At 23.1% G+C, this 22066-nt stretch overlaps 1 protein-coding gene across 5 annotated transcripts in view; it reads right to left on the reverse strand.

The window, feature by feature from the left end:
- LOC113553659 (5-hydroxytryptamine receptor 1-like) overlaps positions 1–22066 on the reverse strand; it is a 208993-nt gene that overhangs the window by 65440 nt on the left and 121487 nt on the right. The gene's annotated exons all lie outside the window — the stretch shown is intronic.

A 22066-nucleotide genomic window follows, 5' to 3' on the forward strand; every position in this document is an offset into this window, starting at 1 on the left:
TATACAATGATATAAAATTACGCCTTGGGATTTCGCATTGATTTAGATTTACAGAGATGAGTAAACGTCAAAATTAAGAACTAAACGGCGAAGATACATTCAATTTATAGGTTGCATTTTTAAGAAACATATTATTCTTTTGTTTGGATATAAATACAATGTTATTAGATAGGTATTTGTTAGTTATTAGTTCTTGATGACTGTAAGCATATTTTGGTATATCGACGCGGATCAATAACAAATAACACTGTTGTGCATTTATAAAGTAAAATGTTTAATAACCTAATTATTTATATCATATTATCGTTTATCAGTAATAACTGTTTTAAAATGTATTTAACACTCTGTATATTATTAGAGCTGAATGCTGTGTACTGTATGGTATACATACTATTATTATCTAAGCTAACAGTACATTTGTGTATATATATATATATATCACGCATTAAGAATATACATGACAATAATATATTATATTATATTCATATAATATATCAAGTACAGAATGCGTAGATTGATCAAAAATCTAAGTACATAATATATTTAAATTAGGTAACAAAATATTTGTTTGTCATGGCTCAATTAAATAAAATCTATTATTATTTATGTTTTATTAAATTATTTAAGTTAATAAGTTTCGTTCGTAAGATATAATAATATTAAAAACAAACATGTAGATACAATGTTTATTACAGCCACAAAATGGCAAGACATAAATTTTCTTTTTTTAAACTATTTTTCTTTTAATTTTATTAAAATATTCAACAACCTATACATTACTTTGTACAATAAGTCAAAGTGATACATAAATCAACACTCTTTACTAAAAAAAAAAAGTCACGCGAAATCGACTGAAGGTTTTAGTGATTAAATACAACTTCCTGAATTCTATATAATGTCTAAAAAATGAAGCATTATTGTGTATGTTCTTTTTATATTACGAAAAATCACGTTAAACCTGTCACTAATGTCACCTGAATCGGTTAATTAAGATATTTTATTAAAACAGATTTTTATAATATGTAAACTAAAAGCTAAAAGAATAAATAACGAAGAGTGACTTTGATAAAAATACATTAATTAAGATTAATATAAGATCAACATAAATCGCATCTTTTAGTTAATTGAAATTACATTATGTTTATTATGTTGTCAGTAAATGTATTTATTAATATCGATAATATCTAAAAATGCATAGGTACTATACTAATGAATTTCCCTTTTCTACAATTCTTCGTATATATATTTTTTTATTATTTATCTAATTTACCTATTGTGCTATTAAAAGAATAGAGTGAAAAAATATTTTTTTTTTTATATAAATATAATAAAAATATATCTTAAAATAAATGTAAGCCATATAATGTTATCCTGCTGAAAGAAGTGATGATCCTTTAAATAAAGTTATATGTAAAAAAATTTAGCACTTGATTTTTTTCTATTAAACAACTAAACACACTATCAATGGCATCAATTGTTGACAGTTAAAGATAAGTCTTCGAGTAGGTGGTAGATTTTACGTAAAATATATAAAGAAGTACAACTCAATTACACCCTGTCATAGTAAGTATTTGTCTTGTCGTGGTTAAAAGCCTCATATGCCATTTTGGCAAGATCCTTTAAATTCACTTATAAAAAAATATATATTATACAATTTAATTTAATGGTGTTATACATTATATTTCTACAAAGGCTTAATAGTAATTATACGGGAATTTTTATTATGTTAAATATAGTTATAATTGTTTTAAATGTTTAAATTATTTTATATGTATATTATGATTAATTACATTAACACTGTATAAAATTATCTTTTTTTTACGTACTAATTGTATAAGGTATAGAACAATAAAAATATTATTTTTTTTAAGTAAAAAAAAAAAACAGACTTATAGTAATTTAATTTAATTTATTGGTAAAATATATGATTTGTGAAATCCTGTATACATTTATTAAAATATCGTTTAAACTGCCTAGTAAACAATATTGTAATAGTAATAAGTCATTGTAAAACTAATAATTTTAACATTTAATTCAAAATCTAATGGAATTAGATTAAATAAACGTTTTTTTATAACATTAAAAGGTACATAATATATTTACTGAATTTTTACAAAATTGCATATTTTAAAAGTATTGTATAATCATCAATAGTATTATGTGTATGCATTATATAAATAAAGGACATGAAAAAATAAATCTTGTTAGCTACCTTTTATCGGATGATCTGAATATTAAATAATTTGTATGTATATAAAATAAATTATGTTTCTTTGGTAACAACATTCAAAAATAGATTTTTACCTGATACTAGATTAGAGATTATACCAATTAATTTAAAAGATTACAAGATTATGTCTAGTATTTTAGTTAAAACATAATTGATATCATAAATAAACATCTACCAAAACTTTCAATAGTGTGACACAAATCTAGGAACTCATTAAATTGGATAATATGGGTTAACGAGTTTGAAATCATAGTATAAACTTATATAAAAAAAACTCTTCTGGAGCATATATATGTCTTACATTATACAATAAAACATATTATAATTACTAAATCAATCTCTGAGTACATTGACAACGAACAAAATATTTGGGTTAATTACAATTTTAAAATCAATGATTGAGGTACTATAGTGATTTCGTGCACCAAAAACTTCTATGCCCATACATTCAAAAGAAAACCAATCAATTTCTTTGATGGTAGAAATAATTTGATTTTATTACGTATGACCTTACGAAGTCGAAGTTTTAAGATAATATGCAATGTACCATAACAAATATATTAAACAGAAAACAATTTATACTGTGCTAAGAAAAGCTAAGAAATGTCATTATACACCACAAGCATATTATTAATATTTATTACACAATACAGTAAAGCTTTCAAAAAAATAAATATAATATAAAATTTGTAATGCACGTTCGAAATAATGTTTTATAAACGTATATTATTTATTTAGCTTATCGGAATAAAAACAATATTTTTTTTTTATTGTTACTATTTTTAAATAAACACAGTGTTAAAGCATCACATTTTTAAATAATTTAATAATTTTTCCAACAAAATATTAAACAAAAATCATTTTTTTAGGATACCTACTTTTACTTAAAAATCGAAGTTATTACCGAATTTAAATTAAATTTGTGTACATAATAATTTAAAAATAAACACGTTTTATATAAAACCTGACAAAAAAATTAACATTTATCATTAAAGTTTTGTATATAATTTATTGTACTAGCTAAAAAATTAATTACACATTTTCATAAAGTGATAAGTATTAATAATTATAATCATTCTATTTTTAATTTATTTAATTTCAAATTAATTTATATATTTTGATTTACTTGAATAAAAATGTTAGTTGAGTATTTTATTTATATATTTAAATGTAGTTATTTAGAAAATAATTTAAATAATTTATTATCAAATTTAACTGATATTTGATAAATTAGTTTCTATATTTTAAATTCGAAAATGTATTCTGAAAAATAAAAGATTACTGTAATAATAAATTTAGGTAAAAAATCGAATAAATTAGTTTTTATAAACCAGATATTATAAACACTGAAATATAGATCTCAAAACAATTCTACGTGACATTAAAACACTCGTACATGATACATAAAAAATAAATATATTCTTCGTTTTTTAAACTAGGTTGTCGTCAATTTAAAAAAAAAGTATAGATTTGAATATAAACTGCTATAAATATGCATAAAGAATATTTTTCAATAATTTCATTTATGAAATGTCTGTATTAAACTATACCTTAAAGTTAATATTGTTTTGTTATAAATGCAAACATAATATTATTTTTTAATTTAAGTGTCTATACCTAAATTATAATGATACGATTTTTTTATTAGTTATATATTTAAAGTACTATTAGATACGTCAACTGTTATTATTTAAATAGTTTTTAAAATTGACATCTAAGTTACGTCAATTGCTAATAAAACAGTCAAATTTAGATAAGTTTATACTTTAACGATTATGAATAGTATTATAAAACATGTTTAATTTTATTAATAAAACCGTACGATGCACAATTAAATAAGGAAATAAATATTATTATTGTTTTCACGTAATCGACAATATAAAATGGGAGATAGAAGGTTAGTACATTTTACCGAAGTCTATACTATGTATATATATATTTTTACTGTTGTTAAAATTGAGTAAATTTATATTTTAAATGTTTCTTGTTGCGTTGCGTAATAACTTTTACTGCTATATCATGAAGTATATACTGTATTTATACATTTGCTAATGATTTTCTGTAAACCGATTTAGGAATAGGCCGTAAAAATAGAAAAAATAAATTATAGACCTACTTTTATAAAAGTATTCAAAAGGTGTATAATTAAACATTCAACCGGTAAATGTTATATATATATAATATTTATATAAGCTTGATGCGTCTGAAGCATAGTTTATTCATTTATGAATATACCTCTGAAAACTTTATGGTTATAAAAATAATTACTATATAGTATCAATTGGAGTAAAGAGTAAAAAATCCTTTTAAAATTTTTTTTTTTTTTGAATTCTCGATATTTTAACAAAAAACTTCTATTAGGTATTGTATTTATTTTTACTTATTTAAAATTCTTTCAATTTTTATTAATTATTAAATAAATATTTTATCAGCAAAAGTTATGATCAAAATATTATTATTTATCTTAAATTATTATTGTGGTCTCCAAAGTACCCATATTGCCTATTCAAAGCGCCGTGCTACTTTTTATATGATATAAATACATAATATTATGCCAAAGTACAATATTATTATTAAAAATTATACGTTATTGTAATAATTTTAATTGAAATTATATCGTAATAAATGATTATACTAATTTTTATACTAACTAATGTATAAATAGATATTTTAATGGTGAAAAATAATTTAAAAATAAATATTAACCATAGAACCGGACTTCATTTTATTTAACTACTTATGTGTATACGTATACTTTTTTAAATATATTTTTCTAAGAGAATAATTAATTAAAAGATGCTTTTTGTAATATAAACCAAATGTTTATGTTTCAAAGTTTTTGACATGGTTTTTTATAACCAATATATAAGGTATTTTACAAAAGGTGAAATTTAACTAGATAAGTAGTCACTGGTAAATTTAAATTTAGATGGTATATAAAATATTTATAACCCGAAATTGCATTACTGTAATTCTTCTGAATTTAACCATATAGGAAGTGACTGAGCCATTTCAATTAATGACAGAAACGTCAAACGTCAAAAATATAACATTATGATAAGTTTGAAAAGTAATTATAAAGAACAACGATTGTATATATCTTAAGTATAAAATAATGACAGCAGAGCTCTCAATGGGTATTCAAAGTATTTAAAACACAAAAACGTAATAGAAATACGAATATTAGTGCTGTGCTGATCAAAAGTGCACGCCATGTAATATAACCATATTTTTAATTAAATAAAAAAATATAATATTGTTCAAAACATCCACAGCATATAACAACTACTGTAGGTATTATTTTTTAAGTATATTAAAATGTACGAACTAAATATATTATGAATTTTTTTTTATTTAAAATAAAAAAAAACAAATGTCTTCTACCCATTAGTATCGAATCAATAATAATTATAAAAATATATTGGCAAAAATTTTATCAATATGGATAATATTTGTCCGTTTGTTTTATCCTAAATAATTCAATGGTAATGTAATTATAATTTTGAAAGCAATTCTTAATGGTTATAAACTTAACAATTAAGAACTGATTTAATTAATTTCGATTAGTTCTTTATGAAATTTTCCACAATGATAATAAACACAAATTTCATACATTTATAACAATAAAATGAATTGATTTTTCGACAGATTTTTAAATTGAGCTATAAATTAATTGTAAATGGTTTTCTTAGTATAATCGAAAACAATAAACATAATAACTCGTTGAAATATCGTCAATAGAAATTTAAAAAAAATATACGTTAAATATATTTTATAAATTATGCGTGAAAAATGTCTTGTGGATTTGTAATTGTCAAACGACGGTTGTGCGCTGGTTTTTCTAAAAACTGATATAATAATAATCAAGGTTATGTTTAAAATGAAATGATTAAATAATAAAAACAAATATTCATGTGATTTAAAAAATAAATAATAATAAAATACTTTATGTATAGAAAACATGACTTATTAATAATTGTAATTGACAATTTACATGTGTATAAATAAAAACTCCAAATTACTAAAATGTATTATTTACAATAACTACTATTCATTATAATTAGATTTATTAGGTTTAATTGTTAGTATTAAAATTAAAAACATGAAAATGTTTTCTGAATAATGTGTTATTCCTATAAATACTTGTACTAGACTAAATATTATATAATATTATGTTCGTATATTTTATTTTTTATGATATTTTAATTTCTCAGAAATTAGTCTTTTAAATTTAAATTTAAAATCATAGAAACTACGTACAAAAAAATCACCTGTTGAAGATTTTCCTGTTACCACCTCATTGATTATCATTTTAGAACAAGAAGTTTATACCACCACAAAACTTCATATACGTAATGTATATAACATTAAATGTTTAAAAAATTAATTTTCAATCTTTTTATACATTTCAATAATAGTTATTTCTTTTTTTTACACACATAAAAATGACAGTGAGATCCGATTGGTCAATTGAAATTTACGAATTATCTCTATCACTATATTGCGATGGTTACGGAATCTGCACCTAATTGAAAACCATCGTCCAAAACCGTTTTTTCGAAACTAAACGCATCGCCTTAATGCTATCGCGTCTCTATAAAAAAAATTAACGTAATACACACATATATATATATATATATTAATGATATAGCGACCATGATTCAATATAAAATATAAACTGTTTTTTTTTTTTTTTATCCAAAACCAATAAATCCACATTTCGTCATTATTACCTGCACAACTTTTGTGTAGCATACCCTTGAACACCCACCATTGCTAGAATTAATCATCTACGGCGGACATATTACCCAACACAACAATTTTTATGCACATATATACTTTGATGATTTATTACCATCGATGATTTTGGTCGGAAACCACATAAAATATAGGTAGGTACGTAGTCGCGCATTTCATTTGGTGGGGTATCGTTATCGTACCTGCACCATAACATCCTCACGACGGCATGTGGTAGTTGTTTGCCAATTGTTGAACCAAATAATAGTCAACGCCAATAGAGTTGATTTTTACAGGGGTCGTTTTTATCCAAACGATAAAGCTTTTCTCGCGCCCCTATCGCTTCTGACACGTTCATTATATTTTTATTTTTATGCAACTACTGGTTTAAATATAATATGTAATTTAACGTGTAACATTAATTAGCCGTGAAAATAACTAGGGAAGTCACTCTTCTGAGTAGTACGAGTTGAGTTAATCGCGTCATTTAGTAGATTATTTTAAATTATGTGTTAAATGATAAATCATTGAATACGATAAAAATTATTTCGAGCTGAGCTATATTTTAACGATATTATATAATATATCTATATCACTATAAGCCATAAGGCATATGTATATTCTATTCGCAATATAGAAGGTTTAACAAATTTACTAAGCTAAATTAAAAAAATAAATTCAAATCATTATACGTTTGAATATCAAATATTGTCAATATTCTAATATTACTCATAAATCGATGTATGTGGTCTTATCTCTTATAGTCTTCTTTTTTTTTTAATTTACAGTAAAAAAAATATGTATGAAGAATATTGTAATACATTTTCAATCGTTATATTTTTAAATTAAATTAATTAATTGCATAATTTTAATTAAAACAAAAAATACTACTAACTTTAAAATTTGAATAAATTTTACACCTACATTACATTATACAAGTATATCGTATCTTAGATTTTTAAAACTTATGAACCTTTTTGTATTATATTTTTTACAACTTGTTTTACTTGAAAACAAAGGTAATCATAAAAAAAAATTATGAAAATAAAATTTGTAAATTTGTATAAATAGCACAAAAAGAGGAAATACAATTATTTTATGTCTTAAAAATAAAAATTTACCTAAAAAAGCTGTATCTACAGTTATGCTTTTTTGAATTACTTACAATAAAACAAAAACAAAATATTGGGTTCGTTAAATAATAGTAATATTATACGTAAAATTTTCAATTTTCCTTTGTTTTGAAAAATACTAGGTAGTAATTTTTAAATATACCACCTCTCAAAGTATTAACTAGTTACAGGAGCTGTGCTAGCAATCAATAACAGAGTTTTAAGTAAAAGAATTTCCCAAGACTGCCCCAAAAAAATAATGACAATAAAAAAATATATATACTTCATTATTAAACAAAAAGATAATCGTTATAATATTATTATTAAACACCAAGTGTTCAATAAGTTTAAAGAACTTTAATTACAGTATGCGTATTTTAATACCTACATGGAGCAATAACAAATAACATTGCTGTACATTTATAATGTAAAATATTTAATAACCTCATAAATTATATTATACTATTATCATTTATCAGTCCCTATTAGTATGATGACAGTTTCCAAACTTACTGAACACCTTGTATATATAGTATATTAATCGCTTCACTTAGAATCTGAAAACCGTTCAATGTTCAAATTTCAGTACATATGTTGTAAAAACAAAAAGGCAATGAAATATATTGACGACTTCGACAGTTTTTTTTTTATATACTGAATTCATATTTGGGTTCATATTATATTTTTTATACTATGTGACAAAATTCAAGAATTCAGAAAAAAAAATAGAATAATATTAGGTTCACGGATAGTGGAAAACAATGTATAGTTTATTTTACGTTTCACACATAAAGTTATCATGACAAAAATAACATAAATAATCTCAAAACGTTTTTGTTTTGTTTATCAACATAATTCCATTTAAATATTAAACGTGCCACGTTTATATTTTATTAAAATATCGAAACAATTTTATAATACTAAGACCAATAATAATATATATTCAAATAATTTTGAGGCACCGAATATTTATAAGATATTTTTTTATATATTTTATAACTATAATCGATAAATATTATTTTATATCCGTGTATAACTTTAAGCCTCGTTCATTTTGATTATTATATATTATTGTCTTTAGTACTATTTGTAAATTATTTATTTCGTTTATATTGTTCATTGTTAAACTAACCTTAGCCAAAGCTTAAGTTGAAGATTTTCGAGATATGATTTTTTAAGGATCAGTAAAACATAATATTAACATCGCTTAACTTTAAGACCAGGTACGTAAAAAGCTGTTGATATTGTATATTATTACGGAGGCTATCATATTATATCACACAGGCAGCATCTAGCTCTCATATAAATTGTAAATGTTCCATGAGTGGAACCCATTTTTTGATTTTAGGCTCGGTGAGACTGTTATGCGAGATCCGTAACCGTGCAGAATGACGGATGTACGTGCGAAAAAATAATCTTGAAAAAACGTTGTTGACTAAACCGGAGCCGGACAATTTACTTCAAACGAGTCTGTTCTCAAAAAAAAACTGATCCATAATCAACGATTTTATCTACGCCACCTCGAGTAAAAAGAGAAATAAGAGAGAAAAGAACAAACTGCTCAAGTATATAAACCTAGTTAAGTTTAAATTTAGTGTACTGAAGTCAAAAGTTAAATGGTTAGAGCCGTTAAAGGCCCTCACGTTTTTGTTTGTAAATATATTTTATTTTAACGTGTAAATATTGTATAGTCATGTTACTTAATAATTATGTTCCTTACACGATGAAATTATCGTAAGATCAGTACCACCCAGGGTGTTTTACAATGTAGAATAAAAGGTACACCACTGCAGGAAGTTGAAGAAAAGAAAAATTGATTCAAAACTTATATTTTTTTAATGCGATATTGTTATTGGATTATTTAATCACTTATTCTGATGATATAATCATATGTTTAATTGTCATAAAAAGTATTTTTGTATTATAAACTAACTTAACAAATATGTAAAATAGTTTCTTAGATAAAATATATCAATTCAAAATATAGCTCTTTCTAGTCGGACAAAAATTTAAAATCAGTGTTAAAAATTGGAACTAATAACATAAAGTGATACAGGTATAGACTTTTTAAAATATAAGTAAATTGTTTATACGTTTAGAGAAGTCAAAAAAAATAATTTTACTATAGTATTTTGAGTACACTTAAAATACTAAACTTTACTATTTTAAATTTTCCATAAAAAATAAATTGTATTTCTATACAATTTAAAATAATATCTTCTAATATATTTTTTGCCTATGGAAAATTTAATTTTCCAATGCAAAATTTTTGAAAATTCTATTTATTATGTTTATCGATTAAACGAACAAAATTATATCAGTTATAGATACTTAAATATAATATTATTGCAAAAACCGAAATAAACATTGGGTATATTATAATTAATATACGACTATTAAATAATTTAATAATTTTTTGGGACTGTACGCATGGCTCTGATATTGACTTTAGTTTAAATCAAATATTACGGAAATATTGTTTTTGAAAATATGTGCAATTCGGCAAACTTAAGTCGGGGTGAACTACATTCAAATAATAAGTTAGGTAAGATAATGGAAAATTGTTATCCATTTATTTCTTGTAATGTCTGATGGAAAGGAGGTTAAGCGTTACAAAAATAAATCATAAGAAAAAAAGAGAAGGCTGGAGAAAGAGTGACGAATGAAGTACAGAAACGAAAAGTTTCCGGTGAGAATAAAGGAATTCCGTCGCATCATACGCTTCACTTTTCATCGCTGCTGGCGCTTCAGAACGAAATGACTAATATCATTTGGCAAATATAAACCGAAAACATTTAACCCACCGAATGCTGGCGGCTGTACGGTAGAAAAGTCATTATCCACCCCTTTAGTTTTTTGTTGGTAACAACTCCGACCACAAGCTGCATACGTAAAAACGTACGTACCTTCTTCTACCTATTTTATAGATCAAATTCACAAAATTGTACTAAAAAATTATTTTAAATATGAGTTTAGCAAACATATTGTTTTTAATAGTTAAAATGTAAATACGTAAGTACATCAATGTATATTAAACTCGTGTTATAAACTTATTATTGTTGACAATATATTTACTTTAATAAGTTCTGGAATATAATGCCAATATAGAAAAAAAAGAAAATTTTCTTTATCATCATAAATGGTTATTTATTCAAGTAAAAAAATAATAATTTGAGTATGATTAAACACTTAGTATTTTTTTTTTTATTAAAACACGCTTTTATCTTATTCAATTAGTATTAAAAAAAAAAAAATACGAGTTTTTAATTTCTCAAACTGTTCAAGTATAAGTTATTAATGATAAAAACTTTAACTTTAATATTATAATATTTATAATAAAACTATAGTTATTAATTATTTACCATTTCTTAAAATACATTTAAACGTTAAATTTTCGTTTTTGATGTTATTGTATTTTTATTCATAACAATTTCTCTACCAATATAGATACAAGCATTGTTAGAACTATAAGGAGTCAGCTGACGAAAATATTGAACGGAAATGTCTATCTAATTAATTAATTATGAAGGAGAATGGCCATTCCGAAAATATCAGTATATTATACCTAATATAGATAAAATGATAAAAATAGCAGATATTATTATTCATTATTATGAATAAATTAAATTAAAATCTTAGCTAAAGAAAATTATTTTGAGAAGATAAAAGCCGTTTATGTTTGAGGAATAAAATATTTAGATTGAAATATTGCCTGAGTGACGCTCAATAAAAGTATAATTTACGGCCATAAAAAAAAAAAAAAACGATCAACCTTTAAACGTTTTTTACCATTTTTAAAAAAAAAGATAAAAACATCTATATTGATTTTGGTTCTTTGTAAACACTTAATGGAGTAAACCAATATTCGTTTATACCGATGTTCTTATTATATTCCAAAAACCAAGAGGTAACTAAGTAAGTTGTATTTATTCCCTATTTCTTCTTTTTTTGTAATTTTTATTCGATGACAACACTTTTCACACTCCATTGTAATATTATTTTTATAGTTTTATGTTGACCAAGTAATAATTAAACATTTAGAAATTAGAAAGTTAATGGGTAGTTATTTATAATAACTAAATTTATAAAATGTAATATTACCGCAAAATAAATTAAATAAAGTTTATACAATACCTATTGAATAATATATATTTTATATGATAACAATTTTATTTTTAAAACTGTTATTATATTATAATAATTTAATCCTAGTATATAAATAAGTACTAAATTTCAAAAGAACAAGATTATTCTCAAATACTTAAAATTAGTGTTTAAAATTTGATTGTTAAGTGATTTATATATTATTTTAAATATTTATACTTTTTCTAACATTTAACTCAATAAAAACACATAAAAATCACACAAATCATATGTAATATACTTAGATATGATAAATCAGAACAGTTACAAAGTGGAGTAAAGGTAGTTTCAATCAGTTATGAATAAGCTATTAATTAAACAAAAAATAAGGACAATAACTATTTCAATTAAAATGTGTATACGTTTTTGCGTGAATTTGATTGCCTACTTTTATTCCTGAGATTATTTTTATTTCGCTCATATCTATATTATATTCATCAGTCTTATTCATAATATAATTCGATGGAAATTCTTAGATTAAAATCAATTGATGAAATAGTATTATGTCAGTATCAATGTGTTCAGTAGACGTATATACTATATTATAATTGTATTATAAGTTCGATTAGTATCATATAATCCGAGTTCGTAGAGTTTTAAAATGTATACAAAATTGTATAAAATATAATTTTTATATTATTAATAAAAATTAATTTAATAATATAAAAAGTTCGATGTAATTGATGTAATGAAACATGTTCCATTTAGTTAAATTAAATGAATAAATATTTGTGGGTATAGATACTTAATTTTAAAATTTTAAATCAGAATTTCATTATAACAAATACAAATGACCAATAATAATATTAACAAATACATTTAGCGACTTCGAATTTTCTGAATATAAGTCATACTTTGTTATACAATCCATCTCAAGTTCGATAACTAGTGGGGAATTTCTTATAAATACCTATCAGTAACGTTGCCACGTTGGATGCATTGACTGATAGATAATTTAGTTTCTAGTTCTATATCCACCGCATGAGACTAATTATATTTCGTATATAAATTGTACAGTGTAACTCAATAGCTACGCGTTTGATTTTCCATGCTGTCCTTACCCCTCACCATTTTAATAAAACGATAGAAGTTGATCTGTTGAGGGTAAATAATTGAACTAAGTGTATTTACTACAATCGGTTTCTGAACTTAATTGTTGACGTCAAACTATGTGTGAAACTACAAATACTTAAGCATGAGATAAAATACGGTAGATATAATTGGTTTGTGACATAAAATAAGTAAAATATAATATTCCGAATAAGCGTTGAAATAAAACGTTATAGTTTCCGTGTATTGCTGAAAATTGTATTAGGCGTAAAACTTTTATATATATATAATATAGACTTAGTTCATGAGTAATTAAATTTATGATTCTTATATTATTTTCGATGATTTAATAATATCATTCAAAAGAACCAATTGTCTTGGATTAGTTATGGATTGATATTTTGAATTTGATGGTTATGACTTATGGGGCTGATTGTGTATATAAAATAAATAACAAACGATTTATATAATTTAACTTGTAGGGATAAAATACATTTCTTTTATACTATATTTGAATGGCCTAAAATGTAAATAACCTGGTGAATTAAATTAAAGATAAATTATTATTTAAATAATTGAAAAATAATTCAACACATTTAAGTTTGCATACTTATTTTATTGATATAATGTTATTACAGGAATAATAATTGTATATTTTAATTTATCATAACATTTTTTTTTTTTTAATCCAAACATTCCTAAATGGCATACATATAAGACGTATGAGTATACCTACCAAGTTATAAATTAACATAATATTCTAATATATGTGCTTGGATTATACTCCACATAACATTCTGCAATGATACTAAACTAGTATTACATACAGAGTACATATATAGATCGTATTACTTATATTATTGTCCAACTTGCATAAACATTTTAAACATTTAAAATTATTCACAATATTTTTTTTTCTTTAACGGGGAAGTCACTTTGCTGTATTTCAAGTGCATCTAAAAAAAATGAGTAAATAAACTTCACTTGATGGGGATGTATACGATTTCAATTTAATGATAAATTATTAAATGCGAAAACAATTCGAAGAATTTACGGTATCTCAGTCTCTCTTTCCGAGAATATCTTATAATATATTTATATTACTTTTACTTTTGTTTTCACAATCACATCGTGTACATACTATTTTTTTAAAATGAAAGTACATACTATATCATGTATTATTAATGTGATAAATTTATATTATGTTTTTGTATATCATACAGTGGAACAGTGTATATAAGTCCATGATATAAATGGCTTAAAATTAGGTTAAATATTTTTAAATGTAATTGTTAATAGAAGACAATAATAAACGTGAAGGGTGACAGAAAGTCTCAAGTGTTTATAGGTTACGATACATTTTTTTCGAATTAAAGTCTTAAACTGTTGAAAAAAAAATCAATAAAAAATCTAATAATTTCACATAATATGTATTTTTAATTTTTTTATATTATTAAAAGTATACATGATGAGAATCGTATTGTTATTATCTTTTATTATCAAACTTTTTGAATAATAAATTTAATGTACTATCGACATAAATTAAAATAATAAAATAACTAAGAATTTAAAATATGTATAAATTAAATTAAATTTATCAAGATAACAAAAAATGTTTAAGGAGAAATCATAATTTCATATTTAAGGACCAAATTTAATAAAAAATTCAAACACTTTCAACTAAAATATTTTAATAATGACATTTAAATGTTTAAAATCAATAAATTTAAAAAAAATTGTTTTACAACAAGAGTGTTTTGTGAAACAACTACGAAAAAAGGTCGAGGTTACATAAATTGTACTTAGCTACATTTTACCATAATTTGTGATTCTCTACAAAGAGTGCTGTCCAAATGTCTGGCTACAATGCCAAACTATCAATTGTATTTTAGGAAGAACGCCAATTCTTTGTGACAGTTTTTAATGCTAAAGTGATCAAATGACGTGAATAAAGTTATAAGGTTTAGACCTTATAGTTCTATTGCAGTCTGTGTAGGTACGTAAAAAGTGTAAAATCTTTAAATTATTTTATTTTCTATTTAAATATAATGCTTTTGAATTCAGGAGATTGATGAATCACATATTGTATTGTTATTCGTGACGTTCATTAAACTTTTAATATGCAAAACACCAAATCCTCGTTTCTTCAATATTATAACGGTTGGTGGTTTCGAACTTTGGGATTTAATCAACCAATGGATAGCATAGTACACGGGCTTTCAAACATAAAGCAAAAAGATAAAAAGATAAGACAACACACAAAGCCATTAAATTCAATTTTTTTATAAACCATACAGTTATGTTCTTAAATAATGTTTTGTTTTAAATTGAATTCCAATGAAATGGCGATAAAAGTAGACATAAATCCATATATATATATATATATATATATATATTATATTTTTTTATACAGTTATAAATTCATCCATTACGTATTGTTCTATAGTTTTAGCAAAAATTAAAAATAAAATAATTCAATATGTATATCTTCTATTATACAACTGATATGATAATATTCTAAGGAAAAATACTTTTTTTAAAACGCTATTTTATTTATTATTAATAATATTTTGCATTAACATTATTATATTCACCAAAAATATTACATGAAAAGTAGTATTTTGTAATTCAAATCATAGATTTTAACGTATAACCGTGTTTACTCTTATTATATTAATAGCTTTTTAACACGTCGATTTGTCAGTTTGACGTCCAGTCAGTACATGTGTCAATAATATTCTAACTTAATATATTTCAGAGATGTAGATAATAGTTGTAAAACTTGAAATAAATGTTTTTTTTTCTCCTTATTATTATTATATAGTTGTTTCGATCGATTCCAGTCAATTCCAACGGGTTCCGTATAAAAACATGAACTACCATATTGGTATTAAAGGAGCGTAGCACATTTTGCATGACCTACTTGGGCAATTTATTATATCGTTTTTTCTCTAATGTTCGTTTTATTTTTATTTCAATTGTTTACGTTATCACGTTACGGTTAGGTCTGAGTGAAGAAAATCGTTTGTGATAGACTCCGAGCAATCCAATAGTAAATTAGTGACGACAGCTTTTGTTGACAATACAAACCTATAAAACGCTCTAATAACATGTATCAGTTCAGACGTTAGAGTGGTTTTAAGATATCTTAAAAATAGGTTTACTTTACGACGTGTATTTTAAAAATACTATTTTTACGTATTTTTGTTTTCGTTGTTTGTTGGTCTTCAGTCAACTCTCTCAACAATGTATTAAATGTTCGTTGTTTTGACGAAATAAAATTAATGTTATCTCAAAACGATACGAAAATAGACTAAGTAAATAATTATCGGAAAATGTCAGAAGCTAGTGAAAATTGATAATAAACACAACGACATAGAATGATAAGTAGTATATAGTTTAAAACACGTAATAAATGTTCATGGTTTAGGATAAAATTGTAAATTGAAATAAAAATAAAAATAATTAAATGATAAAAAAAAAAAGTGTTAAAAGCTCAATTTAAATACTTTAAACCAAAACACATAAAAATATTCTGATGATCTAAAATTTAAAAAACATAAACGGGAGTCGCAAGAACATTTTTTTTTTAATTTGGTTGACATTTTTTTGTTTTTATGTTTACAATATTGTTTTCATCACTTTTTTAATCTACCATCTTTTCGGTTCGTTGTTGTGTAATCACTGATTAATAATCAGTTCTTGTCAAGTGGCATCATTGACCGAATGTGAAATGAAACACGTGTGTTTCTTATTAAGATCTTTTACCAATCTAACGAAAGTAGTGCGGAGACTGTGCGACGACTTCTTATTTCACTCGGACGGGACGCTGTTATATGTGTCATCGATCCGTTGGCTAATAAAAAAATCGAAAAAATGGTTCAAATTTTAAAATCCCCGGTTAGGTTAAGGCGTCCTCGTGAAACTCATTAGAGAGAGCTGAGAGGTATTTATTGTTAATTTTCTAGACCACCTTTCGGCCTGTCAACAAGCTAGGGGAGAACAATCGAATGATATTATTTTTTATATGTAAACTGAATCTTATCCTGAAACTGTTCATATCCTTTTTTATATTTTTTTGAAAAATAAAGTGTTTTTCTAGCTAATTTTAAAAAAGTGTTCTGTTTGGGACATCCCACTTCTATACATATATAAGTGAATTTCTCATTATAAATTATAAATTATAAAGGAAATTTGAGTTATTAAATACCTACTTAAGATTCACGTTGCGTTGTTACATTTAAAAAACCACTGAACTAAATGTATTTAAATGCCAATGTTGAAAAAAAGGCATACAATATAGCATGAGCATAATAATTTCAATATTAAAGAATCGGATTACATAATATCTTATATCAAATAGTATTCCGGAAGTCTCACCATGTTTTTCTTAGAAATAGCTTTTAACATACATATGTTTTGTGGCTGAGTACAATTTTTTTTTTTTTTTTTGACTCATTTCACGTTACAGTTACTAGGTTGTCCCTAACAACGGATGCATAATATAATCAGGTTACCATAGCAATAGTGTTGATACATTTTTTTAATCATTTGATTCAATTTTATTTATATAAATTTTGTTCATGATATAGAACTTTATAAATACAATTGTTTGAATATTGTAATCATGACTTCGAATTTTAAATAATGAACATAAAATCTTGAGTATTATTTTCTACAAGAAATCGCAAAAATATATACATAATATTATGTATTATTATTATTTAAAATTCGTTGCTTTTTCGTGTGCAGCGAAAAAAATATTACGTTATATACTTTGTTTACGTCGTTATTGTTTAAATTTAAGAACACTTCAGAATAATAAATAAAATAATTGTACACAGTATGTTGCTAATATAAATGGAAATTAATAGTTTAACTTTTTAAGTATTTTATATGATATTATCACTTGAAATAACAATATGATACTATTAGAAGTCATTTTTATAAAACACCTATTAAAAAGTGAAAGTTATTAGGTTAGACTATTTCCTTAAACAAAAACAAAAACAAAAACAAATCATATTTTAAATTTTGCTTTCGTAATGTTATTTAATACTATAATTGATAATTTATTTTGTTAAACATTTGATTGGAATCATTGTATTTTATCGCGGCCATGGAAATAGTGTCATAAATATTTTTTGTTGTGCATAAAGAATTAACGTTCGATAGATAATTCTTTTTATGCATTGTATTCTGAATAAAGTAATATAGAATCTTAAAAGTTAAAATTATGGAAATATATTCTATAACTTATAAGACAATTACTGATATATATATATTTATATAACAGATTCAGTCTGCTATGTAATAAATATTATTATAAAATTATAAGTTTTGGCAAATCGTTTACCATATATTATTCGCGTATTATAAAGTCAATACATTTTCGTAAGCGAGAGAATTATTCAAAACAATGTTCAATTGTTCAAATATATATATTTATTTAATATTTATAATATAATGTTTTATGAAAACAGAAGTTTAATATCACATTTTTACAATATAATTAACATCATGATTTCATCAGTAAATTCAAGACAATATAACACAAAACTTAAGCAAAGAAAAATGAAAACTATTATTTTAAAAGAATTGTATACATTAAATAGAATGATTGTAATACGTCATATTGTTTATATTATTCCATAATTATTTAAGTTAAGCATGAAATTAAAAAAATATAAACTTTTTAAAATTTAATAATATTATGACATTGTTATATAATATTTTTATAGTTATAAAACTAGTCAACGTTAAATGATTTAAATAATTTTTACAATAGAAATGATGAATAACAAATTCAGATTTTTAAAAAGGTAATAGACCTTTGTAAAAAGTGTACAGTGTGAATACTGTTATTACTAAAAAGTTGTAAAAAAAACATAATTTTGAGCAGTTATAAATATTTTTGTTATTATTTGTAGTGTAATTAATTTTCAAGTTATTTTACTTAAACAGAATTTGTTTTTAGTTTTATATTTCAGAATATTTTCGAAATATTTTTTTGTACAATTATCGGTTTTCTAACAAGGTATAAGTTATAAATATTAAAAGTTATTAAAAGTACACAGTGGTATAATTTATTTAAGTCAACCATGCTCATCTAAACTTTAAATAATATATATAAAACTAATTAATTAATACTTTCAAATTCGATTTATATACATAGAAAAATATGATGACATAGTTTCATTAATATATACAAGTATTTACATGAATGATATGAGGGGGAGGCCATCTTATAACGGAACTCAACCAAAAAATGTTATTCAATTATTAATTTCTGAAAATGAAATAAAAAATGTATCTTGTAATTTGAAAAAATACTTATACTATAGTTCAAGTACAATTTTAAAAATGTTTAAACAAATAATTTTGAGTATATATTATAAAAAAATAAAAGCAGGTACTTTATTTAAATACGGTATTCATATTTACTCATTCATAGCATACATCTCAAAAATGTAATTTGAAATTGTCTCTTCTTTAAAATATAAAAAAAAATGTATGCTATTATTCGAGAAATTAAAAAATATTTAGAATATATTTCATTGTAAATTATCTACATTAGAATTAAGATGAAAAATATGTACAATTTTTAATAAATATTTACTTCAATAAAATTATATTTATGAAAATCTCTACCAAATAACTATCACCAAATAAACTTAAAAAACTTTACATCATACACATTTTCAAATTTACAAGTAGGAATGAATAGAGTTGTCTCTAAATTCTCACTGAATTTTATTTATAATCAATCTTTGAGTTTTGATTCATAAAAAAGTTTTATTTTATTTTAAATTACACTAATTATTTATGAAATAATATTTCAATTTTCAACATTATTTTTATATGTATTTTTAATTATATTAAAAGATGTTATGTTATTATGTAAACGGCTAAATACTAATTGTTAAAAAATATATTAAAAAAAATGAAATAAAAAAATTTGACTATATAGCATGGTTGGGCAAATAATTTAGTTAAGATTTTAGTAAAAACGTGTTCTAAGTCAAAATTATTGTCTTTCGATGTCAATTTTGATTTACATGAATACCTATTATATCTTATGAGAAGTTAGTATTTGTGATACATAAACAATAGATTTAGATTAGTACTATAATATATCAAACTGATGTTTAAACAAAAGAACTTATTATACACATAACATATCAAACTTTCCCTGTGTAATCAACATTACCTTATAATGATTAATTTATATTTAATTGTATATAATAATTATATATTATGTTTTGTAAAAGTTTAATAGATTATGTAAAGTATTATCAATTATATTATGAAAAAAAAACAATAAAAATAATATTACTTAAAATTTCGAACGATTCATATGCTACATGATGAAGTATTTAATAATAATTAATTATTACTCTTCATATAACTCATATTGGTATTGATACATTTTATTGGATTACCTATATAAATATTATATATATATATATATATGATTAAAGCTATCTACCAAGGGAATATGTATAAAAACCTTTGTTTTTTGTTCTTGATAAAGATATTGTAAGTTAAATAGTTGATTTTTTTTATATCCTTTTTTTTATTTCATTAGTTCTACAATGACGTACTTACACATTTTGTTGAAAATTTATTATCAGTTTTGTTTTTTGTTAATGATCAAGAAGCACGCATAGCGTGGAGGTATTTATACTTCACCTTTTTTAGTGATTGTTGCCTTTGGTGTAGGTAGTGTTTTAATTTCTCAACAAACAATCCAGTGTCAGAATAAATATCCGCTTCGACATAATCATTTCATCCACCGGCTTAAACCTAACTCCACAATCGTATATGCCTTCTTAGTTGTACACTCAAAGACTATATTTACTGTTTACCATCCCAAGCTGGGTTAACTATTCATCTTACAGCCTTGGCAAAGTATTTTACTTTAATTTCATAAAGAACTTCTGCAAATATAGCCGCTGTTTAAACAAAATCAATTACCACAATATGTGTTACTTAATTAGAATGTATACCTGAAGAAAATACGTGAATCAAACGTACCTTTGTGTAAACGAATCATAAGAACGACCAGTTGTACTTTTATAGTGGTCGAAATATACAAATAATAATTAAGATATAATATCTGTATAAAAACTAATCCAACCTTATTTAATCAAAAAAAAAAAAAGAAGGAATTTGTTTGTCATTTAAATCAAAAAATATTTCAATATACTTACGTCTAAATAAATACGATGAAATTATTTTCTATTATCACTCATTTTGATAAACTTTTTATTTATTTTGATTTTATTGGATGTAATGTGTATCTTCTAAAATAAAATATTGTAAGTTATCAAACTGTTTATGAAGGTAAATATTTATATTTTATATCACAACAGAAAACTATAGACAACATAAAATACTTTGTATAGAATAAAGATAATATATTTAATTTATTGTAGTTTCTGTCCGTTGTTTTTTTGCTAGTGCATTTTTTAGAGATATTAAAAATATTAATAGTCTACATTTTATGAATATGTACTGTAAGAATTTAATATAAGTATAATATCGTTACAAAATATTAATTTTCTGGTTTGTTTGTATACATAAAAAGAAAATAATATAATTATATAATACGTGTAGAGCAACGTGCACGCGCACAATAATAAAATGTAAGTACACATCGTTATTTGGTTTAAATTTATATACTGTAATATTGTATTATTGAAAAAAAATAAAAAAATATATATGCCTAAAACTTAATAAATACATCGAGCTTCATCTAAAAATGTAAATGTTTATATTTATTTGTCTTCTA

The sequence above is a fragment of the Rhopalosiphum maidis genome, chromosome 2 (assembly GCF_003676215.2).
Source record: "Rhopalosiphum maidis isolate BTI-1 chromosome 2, ASM367621v3, whole genome shotgun sequence".
In the NCBI taxonomy this organism is placed as follows: domain Eukaryota; kingdom Metazoa; phylum Arthropoda; class Insecta; order Hemiptera; family Aphididae; genus Rhopalosiphum; species Rhopalosiphum maidis.